Below are 13,589 nucleotides of genomic sequence, written 5' to 3'. Positions count from 1 at the left end.
TCCAAAGTAACTGTGGCAACACTGTTTAGGAGTTATGAAAATCTGTGTTTTTCGCCACTCACATTGACATCAATTCAAGATGGCCGCCAAACGAACCCCATGGGACATTAGTTGACCTAATGGCAACGTCAAAAATTCTTAACAAGAAACCATTAGGGTCCCAAAAAACAGGTTACAAAAAACTGCCAAGCGGATACATGGGAACCATTTCTCCTGCTAGACTACTTGATTATCAAAGTTTAACAAAGTGAAACATTTTACTAGAAATCACACGTTTTATGTGTAATTTGACATGCAACGTTACCAAAAATGTCAGATTTAATCTAATTCTTTTTGTTTTCAGTTAATACAGGTGGAGCTGGCAAAAGTGGAGGGTTTCTAAAATCGCGCTGCAACTACAGCAAATGCTAACAAAGCATTTGAAGGTTTAGCATGACAGCTCATTGGCTACTGATACAGCAGGAACCAATCAGATGTGCTCTAAAGAGAATGATGTGATTGCAAGCAGATTGAGTTAAAGGTGCAGTAAGCGAATTTTGAGAAACACTGTTGATATTTGAAATCACCAAAACAAACACGCCCCCAAAAGGATCACACCCCAATCTTGATAGAGCCACCCCCAACTTCACAAACATGCTATGCCGTACAGGCACCTCCCCTCTCATGAGTGGACACGCCCCTCACTGCTGATTGGCTACACGTGTGTTTTAGTGCTCGGTCTGATCCTTTTTCAACAGCGTTTCTCAGAATATACGCACTGCACCTTTAAGGACCTGTCAGCCTGCGCCATCTAGAGTTTCAGGACAGAACTTTTTATTTGTTTTTGGGAAACTGTTCCTGTAAGCTTCAAGATTGACCGAAATCATTCTAAAGGCCAAAGTATGCAGTTGGGTCAGCGTACAGAGCGCATGACGCAAATTTGATTAGTAACTAGTTTATCCACAATGTGGCAACCGTGCCCTTGGTGCGTCGATTCACAAGATAGTTGAAGGTTAGAAAGTACCCTCATTTGAACAACTCTAGCATTAAAGAAGAATACAAAGATATTTACATGGGTTGTAACTCGTGGCGAGAGATTGCTCAAAACTGCGCATGTATCAACTCCTGTGTAAGTGTACGAGTCAAAAGAAGTGTACTTTGCAAGCCTGTGCGTTCAACAAACAAATTATACTTTTATTCAAAGGGGTCATCACGTCATATATAAGACACTATTGTCAGGATGTACCAGCGGACAGAGGTGTAAAATACGTGACAGGGACAAAAATACACAGTCCAGAGTGGTTTTAACTCCCAAGGTGGAAAGAAATAAAAATATTCAGTAGCAAAAATAATCAAAATATAATACAGAGGAAAATAAATTAGCAATACAAAAATGTAAATTGGCTATGCCGATGTACAGGACCAAAAACCACAAACGAGATTGAATCTCTCCACACTCCCTCCCCTGCCCTAAAATGGCTGCCTCTTTTATAGGCTTTGGCTCATCCTATTTTTGGAACATATCATTTAAGGGGAAAACCTATAAGTTACAAACAGGTGACAAGGCATAAACAAACAAACCTTCATGACATTTCAACTCTACAACATATATTATTTACATCTATTAACATGTACAGAGCTCAAAACATACAAGAAAACACTTCCATCCCAGGCTCTCTCCCTCCCCTATGAGGTCAGAACCCAATGGAGTAATCTTTGATGAGCAAATGCTAGTTTAAATATGGCTACTTTCCATGTGTACTGGTGTGGCATGTGAGAGGTGTGATGGAAATATTTTATATAACGGCCTCAGAAATGGTCAAAGGGTAATCTAGCATGACACTACAGAAAAAAGCAGACTAAGGATGTTCAGGTCAAAGACGATGTAGACTTAGCCAAAAAGGTGCAGTCATTTGATTACCTTAAACCAATCACCCCAACCAACCACAGTTAAGAAGGCTTGAGTAACATTGATTTTTCAATCAACTGTAAGAAACATACATGTACATGCATCTTTCTGTTCAGGAGACTCATTTGGTTGTTGTGACCAGTGATCTCCCTGCCGTGAATAAAACTTCATTTCAGCAAAGAGCAACTTGGGAGTGGTGTCAGGTATATATGCTGTGCAGCTGAGGAATAGAAGTACTAAAGATTCTGCGCTCAATAGATCACAGCAGAGACAGTGATAGTGTTGGAAGTAGGGCTGTGCGATATTGAAGAAAAATGCGATATCCTTGTTAAATAATGCGATATGCGATACGATATTGTTTTAGGTCTGTAAAATCTATTTATTTCCCCAACTGATATCTTTCACTTAAAGCATAACCGACTGTGTTTACATGAATACTCATCAAGACAGCCATTTTGACACAACTGTGTGTGTATTTGACAGTTTGAGTGTGTAACAAGACACAAAAAAAAGAGCGGCTTGTGCGCACGTTTCGGTGAGTGTCAGACAGCACGAGACTGCAAGGAGTTGTTTTTCGCAAGTTATTGCGTTTAATAACTCTTTTTAACGTCAAGCAAGTCACATAAGTCGTGTGCTCAGTCTATTCTCTGCTATACGCGTCGACCTAAAACGTACACTTTTCACAATGTTGAAGTAGCCTATTAAAATCATTCAGATATTGCGTGCCCTTGCGATATGCATATTGCGATATGTACATTTGCGATATTTCGATATATTGCGCAGCCCTAGTTGGAAGACTATAGAGCCGTTCTCGGGGTGAGGCTGTAATAATAAGAGTCTGCAGAGATATTCGATATATACACAGCCCTAGTTGGAAGACTATAGAGCCGTTCTCGGGGTGAGGCTGTAATAATAAGAGTCTGCAGAGATATTCGATATATACACAGCCCTAGTTGGAAGACTATAGAGCCGTTCTCGGAGTGAGGCTGTAATAATAAGAGTCTGCAGAGATATTCGATATATACGCAGCCCTAGTTGGAAGACTATAGAGCCGTTCTCGGGGTGAGGCTGTAATAATAAGAGTCTGCAGAGATATTCGATATATACGCAGCCCTAGTTTGAAGACTATAGAGCCGTTCTCGGAGTGAGGCTGTAATAATAAGAGTCTGCAGAGATATTCGATATATACGCAGCCCTAGTTGGAAGACTATAGAGCCGTTCTCGGAGTGAGGCTGTAATAATAAGAGTCTGCAGAGACCAGCGTACACCTGAGAAGGACAGTGAGAGTGTATAGATGCTAAAGACCTGTGTGCTCGTGTGTTTGAGTAAACGCTAGTGATAGTAGCTTCTCGACGGGACGCCGTCACCTTACTTCGGGAGAGGAGTTACCTCGAAGTATTGAAACTGTGTTAGATGTATTCGAGAAGGGAATTACCTCGAGATACTGTAGTTTTATATTAACAACTGGGAGTTGTTTTGAATTGTCCGTGGTGAAGTCAGATAAACGGATTGAGAATTTCCGCGACAGAGGTGAACCAGAAGGGATGTTTAGCTGTTTGAAATGCATTGAAGTTAAACTGATAACTGAACGAAATTAAATAAACTCTTATGGTGTAAAGTATTTTTGGTGTTCTTCTCTGTGTAATGATATTAGAACAGCATGCGTCACTGAACATTTAAACAAATTCCAGCATTAAACAAACAAAACAATGAAACTAACAACTTGGGACGATGAACGGGATGTTACAACACCGACATCAGGGCTACAAACACACAACTACGTCAGGATGGCACATTTTGCCGGCATTTATGCTGCGTTCCAGGCAGGTTTCTGAGCCCGTAAGTTACGACTTCAAACCACGACTCACGACTTTGTAGCGTTCCAGGCAAAGTCACGCCGAACTGCCTGAGCGGTAGCTTGATGTAAACAAAGCGTGGCGGACCGTACGGGGCTTATGCTCATTTACACTCACTTCTATCGCCAAAGGTGCTCACTCCTTGCTTATTTGAGGGAAACAGAGGAGAAAAGTGGCGCATAAGGCAAGAGAAGCTATTATACCTTTTATTTTATGTTATTTGTATATTTGGAAATGTATTTGGTATTATTTTATTCTTGCACTCAATGGCCTGAAAACGAGCTACGGCTAGAAAAGCTGCTGATAATGCATAGCATTTGCGGATGAATAACGTTAGAGCAATACCTTAATTTAAAAAACGATTTGAGTTTTAATGTACGACTTTCATAAACGCCGCATCCGTAGGGGCTGCCATTGTTGCTTCGCGGGCTAGTGTGACGTCAGAGCTCGTAACTGGGAGTACATCGATCTAGTACGGGTTCACGGGTGGGAAGTCACGGGTTTGACTGGTGCACTTTTAGGGAAGAAGGTTGGAAAAACACGGGTCGCCTGGAACACGGCATTAGTTTGTGTGTATGTGTAATGGTGGAAACAGTTTGTTGTGTGCACATGCCCATGTTCAGTCCCTTCAAAATAAAAGTCCGGGGTCACAGTCAGTCTGTGACAACTATATAAATAAAGATGAGTTGTTCTGACTAAACAAAGCAAATGTGCCTGTGATGACTTGATGACTCTTTCCAGTCTTCGGTCTCTCATGTTCTTGCTCAGACGTGGGCCGGCTCTGATCTCTGGTGCGGCGGCTTGGGTTCCTGTCAGGTCGGGGTTGGACTTCAGGCTTCGGGTCAAGTCTCGAGCTCAAGCCCTCCACCAAGGTCAGCAAGTGTTATTTCCTATCCAATACAAAGATTATATGAACATGTGAACTCATGAATGTTTTTTTAGAGCTGATTTACAACAGAACTGAATTCTTGCAATTGCGTCACTGATTGTGTTATTTTCCTGTTTATTACTGTGAAGCTGCTCTGAAACAATCTGTATTGTATAAAGCGCTGTATAAATGAAGCTGACTTGACTATAACAATGAACACACATTTGAAAACCTCACTACAAATAATCCAGAACTGAAGATAAAGGATAATAATACTACTCTGTCTGTTACACTATATTGTCCTCAGAGAGGGACAAAGATGATGTGGACATGATGCCTGGTGAAGACATTTTTAATAATATTAATAATCAACGTCAGTGGTCACATCAAATTTTTACTTTCTTTTTTTTCCCACCTTCTATTTTCAATGACACATAATTTGTTAACTGACCCATAACTTCTTTATTAAAAGCCTATTCTGACCTCTGCAAAAGCATTTAGATGGAGTGGAAAGGACGTCCTGGGCTCTGCCAGCTGCCGCTCTGCCACTCCCTCAAACCTGTGGACACAGAAACAGAAAACTCAGAAGAACCTCTTCGCACAATCTCTCGTCTGTATAGGCCTCCAATTGCATCACTATGTGTTATTTTCCTGTTTATTACTGTGAAGTCGCTCTGAAACAATCTGTATTGTATAAAGCGCTGTATAAATGAAGCTGACTTGACTATAACAATGAACACACATTTGAAAACCTCACTACAAATAATCCAGAATTGAAGATAAATGATAATAATCCTGCTCTGTCTGTTACACTTCCTCACACCTGAAATCTCTGATCGAGTGAATCTCCTGAACATCTCCGGATCATTTGTAATCCATTCATTTTGTAACATCTGCTCTAACGTTGGCCGTTTCATTGGATCCCGGGCTAGGCATTGGCTAATCAGATCAATGCATTCTGTACAAATTTTATTAAGGAGAGAGCTGGTTAGTCATGTGACACAAATGTTGGCATCTATTAAAACAGCATCTGATGAAGAATAATCTGAATGTATTTAAACTTGAAAAATCTTACATACTTCACCTTTACCTGTTTCTAAACAGAGCCTTTGCTTTATGTGTGTGTTTATCAATGTTATCAATTTTTTTCACTCACCTTTGGATAGGTAGGAGTTCTGAAATGCAACTTTGGCTTGTGTGATTTCCGTTCTATTGCCAAAGGGACAACATGCGTTCACCATCTCGTACAACATCACTCCTAGAGCCCAGACATTTGTTGGGACGGCGTGGAATAGAGGTTCAGTGAAGACTTCAGGCGGGGTGTAAACCAGTAATCCTGTAAGCAAGAGATTTGCACATTGTTGAGCAATTTCTTCAAAGCATCAAATAATCAGAAAGTCACTACATCCAGGTTTCCACACTCCAAAAATACTCACCACGGTATATTTTGCTCTCGTAGCCATCACCACTAAGTAGCTGACCGCAGCCAAAGTCTATCAACTTGAGCTCTAGCGTGTTTGTCTTCACCAGGAAATTCTGTGGATGAACGTCATTATGAAAAACGCCATGCTCGATGCAGTGATGCACTGCCTGCAAAGCCTGTTGCATGAAGACCCGTGCGATTGTTTCATCCAGTGGAGGATCACGAAGGATGAAGTCCAACAAGTTCTCGCAGGGTTCAGGGAACTCCATTATGAGGTCGAATGTCCGAGGATGTTCAAACCAGTCGTACAGTCGTATGACGTAGGGGCTTATGGGTTCTTGCCTCATCATGAGCAGCAGCGCCACTTCAGTAACGAGAGGTGTGGGATGCCCAGGCTAGAGAAAAGTAGTAGACAGAAGGTTAGCTGGGTAAAAATCTGAAGAAAACATATCATGTTTAAATGTACTTTTCTTTGATCTTTATAGATACGATCATCATAGCCTTTCCAGGTTTACTGATCTATTACATTTACACCTAATGCTTCCTACAGGTGTATTGACTACAGTAATCAGCACTTAAACAACAAATAAACATTCAACTTATGACCAACTTACAATATCAAGATAACAATCGTTGTTAATCTTGCGCATCTGCTTGATGGCAATCTGCAAAAAGAAAGAAAAAAAAGCAGTGTTCAATAACAGTAACAGTGTTCAAGCGCCTGTTTGTACAATTCAGCAAGATTGCTTTACCTTTTTGCCATCAAGTTTCCGTGTTCCCTTGAACACTCTTCCGAATCCTCCGGATCCAATCATCTCTCCCACGGTATAGAGAGTCTCAAAGGAGTCTGAAAAACAAAATATGAGAAATATATGAGCTTGCTAGATCCTTTGTTTTATATTAAAAATATCAGTGCAAACAAGACAATAATATACTGTTTAAAACAATGTTGGAGAAATAATGTCTGTGGATTGACCGTTATTTGGCTTGACGGCGGAGTGATCTGGATCAGGTGATGATGGACCAGGTTCGGGCTCTGGCTCCAGATCCGCTGGAGGAACAAACGGCTCCACAACATCCTCAGCACTGAGACAACAGCAGAGGAACGAGTGCCTCATAGCCTGACACACGTTCCTGAGGAAAGAACGATCTCCTTTCCTCTTCTTACATTCTGCAGGTTTTTCTGAAATGAAGAAAACAAAGCTGAATTATTAGAAACATCTCTGACGTCAAAATAGGCAATGATATAATGGCATACCTTACACTTTACTGTTAAATCCAGAAAAAAAAATTAAATGTGACTGTACTGTGACTGTCTTACGCATGAAATAGCAAAATCTCCATCTGTACGCTTTACACTGCCCAGCTTTATTTCAGTCTCACCTGTTGAGCTCTCGTTCAATGATGAAACCTCCATAAGGCCATATGAAGTCTCCGTTGGCTCGATGGGAACTTGACCTGGCAGCGGAGGGCACATCCACTCTTCGGGGCTGTCGGACCAGGACAAACTACAGTGGCTGCAACTGCCCTGTTCGCTTAGGCTATCCGATCTATCCCCACTCCACCTCCACTCGACGATGTACGAGCCTCTGCTGCTAAGGCTCAACGACTCTCTACAGAACCGCCTCACTATATTGTCAGAGAGGGACAAAGATGATTTGGACATGATGCCAAGTGAAGATATTTTTGATCATATTAATAATCAAGTTGTTACTTTATTTTTTTCCCCCAACTTTCTATTTTCAAAGACACATTATTTGTTAACTGAGCCATAACTTCTTCAATAAAAGCCTATTCTGACCTCTGCGAAAGAGTTTAGATGGAGTGGACGTACGTCCATCGTCCTGGCTCAGCCGGCTGCCGCTCTGCCACTCCATCTTCTTGTCAGTCTGACCTGTGGACACAGAAACACAAAACTCAGAAGACAGAAGTGCTAAATGTGTAGAAGCTCCTGGATCTGTGTCTGGGTCGGTCCTCAGAACCGTGTCTCCAAACCTCCTGACCAGCCGTCTGAGAGAAAGCGGCTCTCCTCAGGGCCGTGCACAGGGGGGTGGACCGGTGGCTAGAGCCACTGCCCCTCTGCCCTCATCGGCTGAGGTGCCCCGCTTGCCCGCTTCCCTCCCTTACCCCCAAGGGATTCCCATAAAAGCGTTCTGTTCCGCTAAAAATCCACTAATTCCGCTAATCCGCTCCGTGTTTTCCCGCTCGCTCCGCGGCATCGATCCCTGTGGCAGTGCCCGCTCTCTGTAGAGACGAAATCCCATTAACAGGTAGAAAACAAACTACAATCCACATTACAGAAAGTGCTTGATCCGCTGAATTGTTTTTGAATTTTTGTCGGTAATATTTTGCTCCTGGTCTTCTAATAGTGCTAGCAACTTGTGCAAAATATCCACGTTCTTGGAAGATAATGAATTGTATAAATCAAATTATTTGAGCCTACCTGATCTGATCTAATATAAACAACACCAACCTTGCTGTTGTCGGCACACTTTGTAGACAAAAAAACCCAATGACTTCACACAAAAAAAGACAGAGTGAGAAAGAGCAAAGGGAGGCTAAAGCCCGTTCAACATTGTAAACATGGATTCAAAGCTCCAGCGGGTAAATCATCATAGAATATTATTACAGTTTGTCACACTTTAACTCCTGTAAAGTATATTTCCCGTCATAATCAATTGTCTGAGAATATTAGTATATATAACATTATGATATTTTACTAAGACCATATTAATAGTAGCCTATGCACAATTTAAAAAAGGGTACAATGGGGCTAAAGGCACACCCTAATAAAAAATGTGCTTTTTAATCATGTCTAAATTAATACTTGTTCTAAAAAATCTCTTTAGCAAAGTTTGCCGTATTTTCTGTTTATTTTGATGAATAAAATAAGTCATTATTGTCCAATAAATATTAAAATATGTCATTATAAAAGTATATTAAAAAAAACAAACTTTTTTTAAGTAAGGATTCTGAAAGCATTGAATGAGATCCCAAAATAATTTAATAAAGCTTTACAGTAATAAAAACCAATACATATATTTTTATTTTATCATATGATTATTATCATATTTTTAAATCTGATGGTTTCATTGTAAATATGATGGTGGACTAAGGTGGACACCCAATCTAATATGACATTTATTATCATGTTAATTATTGTGCCTTTTACCCCAAATACCATACTTTTACATATTCTTCTGTTATTGAAAAACTGTTGCTTTATTTACTTTGAACAAAACTGAAAATCATAAACAAGACATTTGTCTCAAAATACATTCAAGTATTTTAACAATTCTCATTTTCTGCTTAAATCTACAACATTTAAAAAAAAGCATTAAATATGAGATCAAAATAGCGCAGAATCAACTTTTTGGAAGCATAATTACTACAACATAAATTGAATTAGCCCTAAAGCCTAACAATTGTATTCACAATATGATTGTAAAAGGTTTGCTATTCAATCTTTACATTAAGATGATACTCAACCCCCTTATAGTGCCCCTTTTTTTGGTTTGGGCCACTGCCCCACCAAATGTCTGTGCACGGCCCTGGCTCTCCTGGATCTGGAGCGGCCTGAGGCTGGAATATTTCAGTAACATTACATCCCATAAACAAATGAAAAACCTAAAGCACTCACCTCCTGTTTCACCCATCATACTCGCCATCGACATCCTCCTCCAATCTGGAATAAAAGCAATACAAAACACAAAACACAACACAACACAACACAACACAATACAATAAACTCTCCTCAAAAATACTCATCAGAGAAAAGAAAAGAAAAGAAAAGAAAAACAAAACAAAAATCAAACTCGAAAAACAGAAAAGAAGAAAAGAACAATAAGATAGCACTATCCTTAGAAATAATAAGAACTAAAACTCAAAAATATAACTCTGTGTAAAGGATATCTCCTGCGATGTTCTTCCAGAATAAAAGTCTTGTCTCAGGAATCGTCCAAACAGCTTCAAAATCTCAAAGTCAGCACAGAAAATACTCTGCAAAAGTTTGTGAATTCGCCTCGTCTCTCTCAACAACAGATCGAGATCGGTGTGCGTGCACAAGAGTCTGAATTCATAACACGCGTCGCCATAGCAACTAAAACTCAAATCATTCAAATGAGCAGAGCACGCGCATCGATCTGAACACATTTTTTGAATAATTACAAACTTAATCTTTAATAAAAAGTCTGAACATGTTTCATTGATTCCTCTGCCTCATCATCACTCAGAAATGCTAGATCTCTGCAATTATTTACCAGACGTCCGAAAATGTCCCCGTTTCACAGCTCATTCAAAACAACCCGCATTTACATTGCAAAAAAGCCCAACATACAGCAACTGCTGGAGCAATCGTGTAGTGATTATTTCTCCAGCAGATGGCGCTGTGAGCTACGCTGACTCTACTTGGTCGCGCGCGCCGCTTCATGATGAACGTAACCGAGAGCAGAGCGCCATTATCGTCAAATATCAAAAGAAACATCGTTATCACTTTCAAGGTAGTAACACACTAACCATTCATGTTCAATTAAAGTAATACTGTTTGCATGTGCTTTATAACAGATCCTCAACGGGGTGCGGGATTGTTTTGTCCCCAAAAGTACCACAGTCACAAAGCAGTGATATATATATATATATATATAAAACTAAACAATTACACCTAACCCTAGCTCACAACAAATACATAAATGCAGAATACACATACTTAAACACATGCTTAAAATAAGCCTAAAATGCAAAATAACAAGACTAATTAAAGAGTAATTTTCAAAAACAAACGTAACAAAACATTTGAAGTTAAAAAAAGTAATTTATACAGTATAAACTTCTGAAAATGAAAGTATTATGAATGTATTAAATACAATTACATTTGTTAAATAGTTTTATTCATCATATCATATTTATGTTGTTTTATTTGTGTAATGTGTTTTTGTTAAGTCATGTTCTAATATTGTTTTGAGCGGCTTGTGATTTACAGTGGTGGTTTTACTATTAACTGTTTTCATTGTTTGATTATTTTTTTTGTTTTGTTTTTGCGGGTGCGGTGAATTGTATTAAAACCAGACCAAAAATCGTAATAATCAAACTAAATCATAATAATTATTAATGTTAATAATAATATAGGGAGCCCACAACGACAACAAAAAACACTCAAAAATATATTGTCCCCGTTTTTAATTAATACACAGGCCCAATAACAAATGAGATTTCTTAGTGATATTTTGACCAATCAAATAGGAAATGTCACCAATAATGCCATAGTATATGTGCCATAAAAGCCTGAAGTATGAAACTCAACTAAACACACACATAATAATAATAATATATAAACTTACATTTTAACCCATTTAATCCCAAATTTTTCCCAGACACAAAAATATCCAAATCATGTGTCATTAATATCCCTTTGAAACAATCAATCATAATTTTTAGAAATTTTAATGGAAAAGTGTGTGAAAAAGTGTGTTTTTATGATCGGTCACAATTGTGACTGGTGGGATACTGTGTTGTATCAACAATTCTGAATATAGGTCTATTTGACCTGTGCAGTGTGTTTGTGAGTGTGTTTCTGTCTCTCTCTGTGTGTGTGCGTGTGTGCGCGCGCATGTGTGTAAGAGTGTATAAAATCCTTATATCAAAGGCTAGGTATTATCACTTTTAAAAGATTCCGCATTGCCTCTAAATGCTCTCTCATTGTAGTGTGAATATTTTACATATAAGCCTTATACTATCGGCTAGCAATATGAATACTGGGAGCAGCGTTACGAATATTGAGTTTAAGACAAAAAACAACAACAATCATCAATGTATTTCAACATTGTAACTTTAGTGCAACTTACTTTAGTGCAACATTATATTTGAAAACGTTCATTTTTAGTGCAAAATTCATTTGAACAATTTTTAATGCAGTATGCATTGAACACACTGAACATGAAGGTAAACATTTAGGATAGAGGCAGCCGGCTGAACATGCTTTCAAGTATAGGCCAACACTGACTGAACAACAAAATAAAATAGGTTGTAGATCAAAGAGCAAAGCAATGCCTTGAATGACAAAAAAATAAAATTTTCCTGGAACATTTAGGAAATTTTGATGGATTTTTTTCCCCAGCTTTTCTAGACTCCAAAGTACTGTTTGTTTGTAACTGTATGCAACCACGTGTGTGTGTGTGTGTGTGTGTGTGTGTGTGTGTGTGTGTGTGTGTGTGTGTGTGTGTGTGTGTGTGTGTGTGTGTGTGTGTGTGTGTGTGTGTGTGTGTGTGTGTGTGTGTGTGTGTGTGTGTGTGTGTGTGTGTGTGCGCATGCTTGTGAACTCTATGTCCGACTGCATTCTCCTGTCTTTCTCTTTTCCTTTTCTACACTCCATGGTACAGCTTGAAGCACTCAATGTGCTGTGGTACTTTGCATTTCTCACATGCATAGGTAGTGCGTTTCTCACAATGGCGACATCTCTGGAACCGGTGCATCGTGTTAGCTAGCTAGTCTTCCTGGTGTGCGTGTGTGGTGTGCGTGTGTGTGCCTACCTGTAATTGCGTGTGTGTGTGTGTGTGTGCGCGCGTGTGTGGAAAGTTAAGTAGAATTAGTTAGCTAGCTAGTCTTTGTGTGTGTGTGTGTGTGTGTGTGTGTGTGTGTGTGTGTGTGTGTGTGTGTGTGTGTGTGTGTGTGTGTGTGTGTGTGTGTGTGTGTGTGTGTGTGTGTGTGTGTGTGTGTGTGTGTGTGTGTGTGTGTGTGTGTGTGTGTGTGTGTGTGTGTGTGTGTGTGTGTGTGCAAACTGTGCATGTGTGGACAGTTGCAGTAGGTAGGAAGTTAGGTAGCAGCAGAATTAGCTAGCAGAATTAGCTAGCTAGCTAGTCTTCCTTGGGTCCGTGTGCGTGTGTGTTTCTGTGTAAAATTAGGTAGAAAGTTAGATAGCAGCAGAAAGTAAGGTAGAACAGGTAGCCTATGTGTATTAGCATGTAGATACAATGGGTTATCCCACCGGTCACTATTGTTGCCGGTGACATGTTTGTGAGTTCTATGACCACATTAAACAAAGTTAAGTAATTGCAAATGCATATATCAATACTAGACACCTTAAACATGATGTGTACCAAAAATCTATGTTCCATCCTTATGTTAACATACTTTACTGATCTTTTCTTTGGGAGCTTTCTTGCTGCCATCCTCTTCTCTTGACGCAAACAGGAAGTAAACAGCTCTGGTCATTTGACAATTTACAGTAAACATGCAACACTGCACATATTTCATTGAGACCCTTTATTATTTCAATATCTGCTGGAAATGCATTGATAGATCATTCAGTAACATAATGAATTGTTCTGCATCTGTGAGAGTGTGGGCGGGCTTTTGATAATCGCGTCTCTACTTCCTGCTCTCTACTGCGCAACTCCAGTCCCGAGATTGCTACTGCGCAGACTCGGTCCCAAGATGTCAGCGCCGTGAGCGGGCCTACGAAAGCTTCAACTCTGGTCAGCGGAAGTCAATGAAGTCACGTCGTCCATATTTTTTTACGGTCTATGTGTCATACCAGCACCACTCTATTGGGCTACTTTT

This window comes from Gobio gobio (assembly GCF_949357685.1).
Source record: "Gobio gobio genome assembly, chromosome: 6".
NCBI lineage: Eukaryota > Metazoa > Chordata > Actinopteri > Cypriniformes > Gobionidae > Gobio > Gobio gobio.
The sequence above is the reverse complement of the archived record's forward strand: the minus strand, read 5'-3'. Positions refer to the sequence as shown.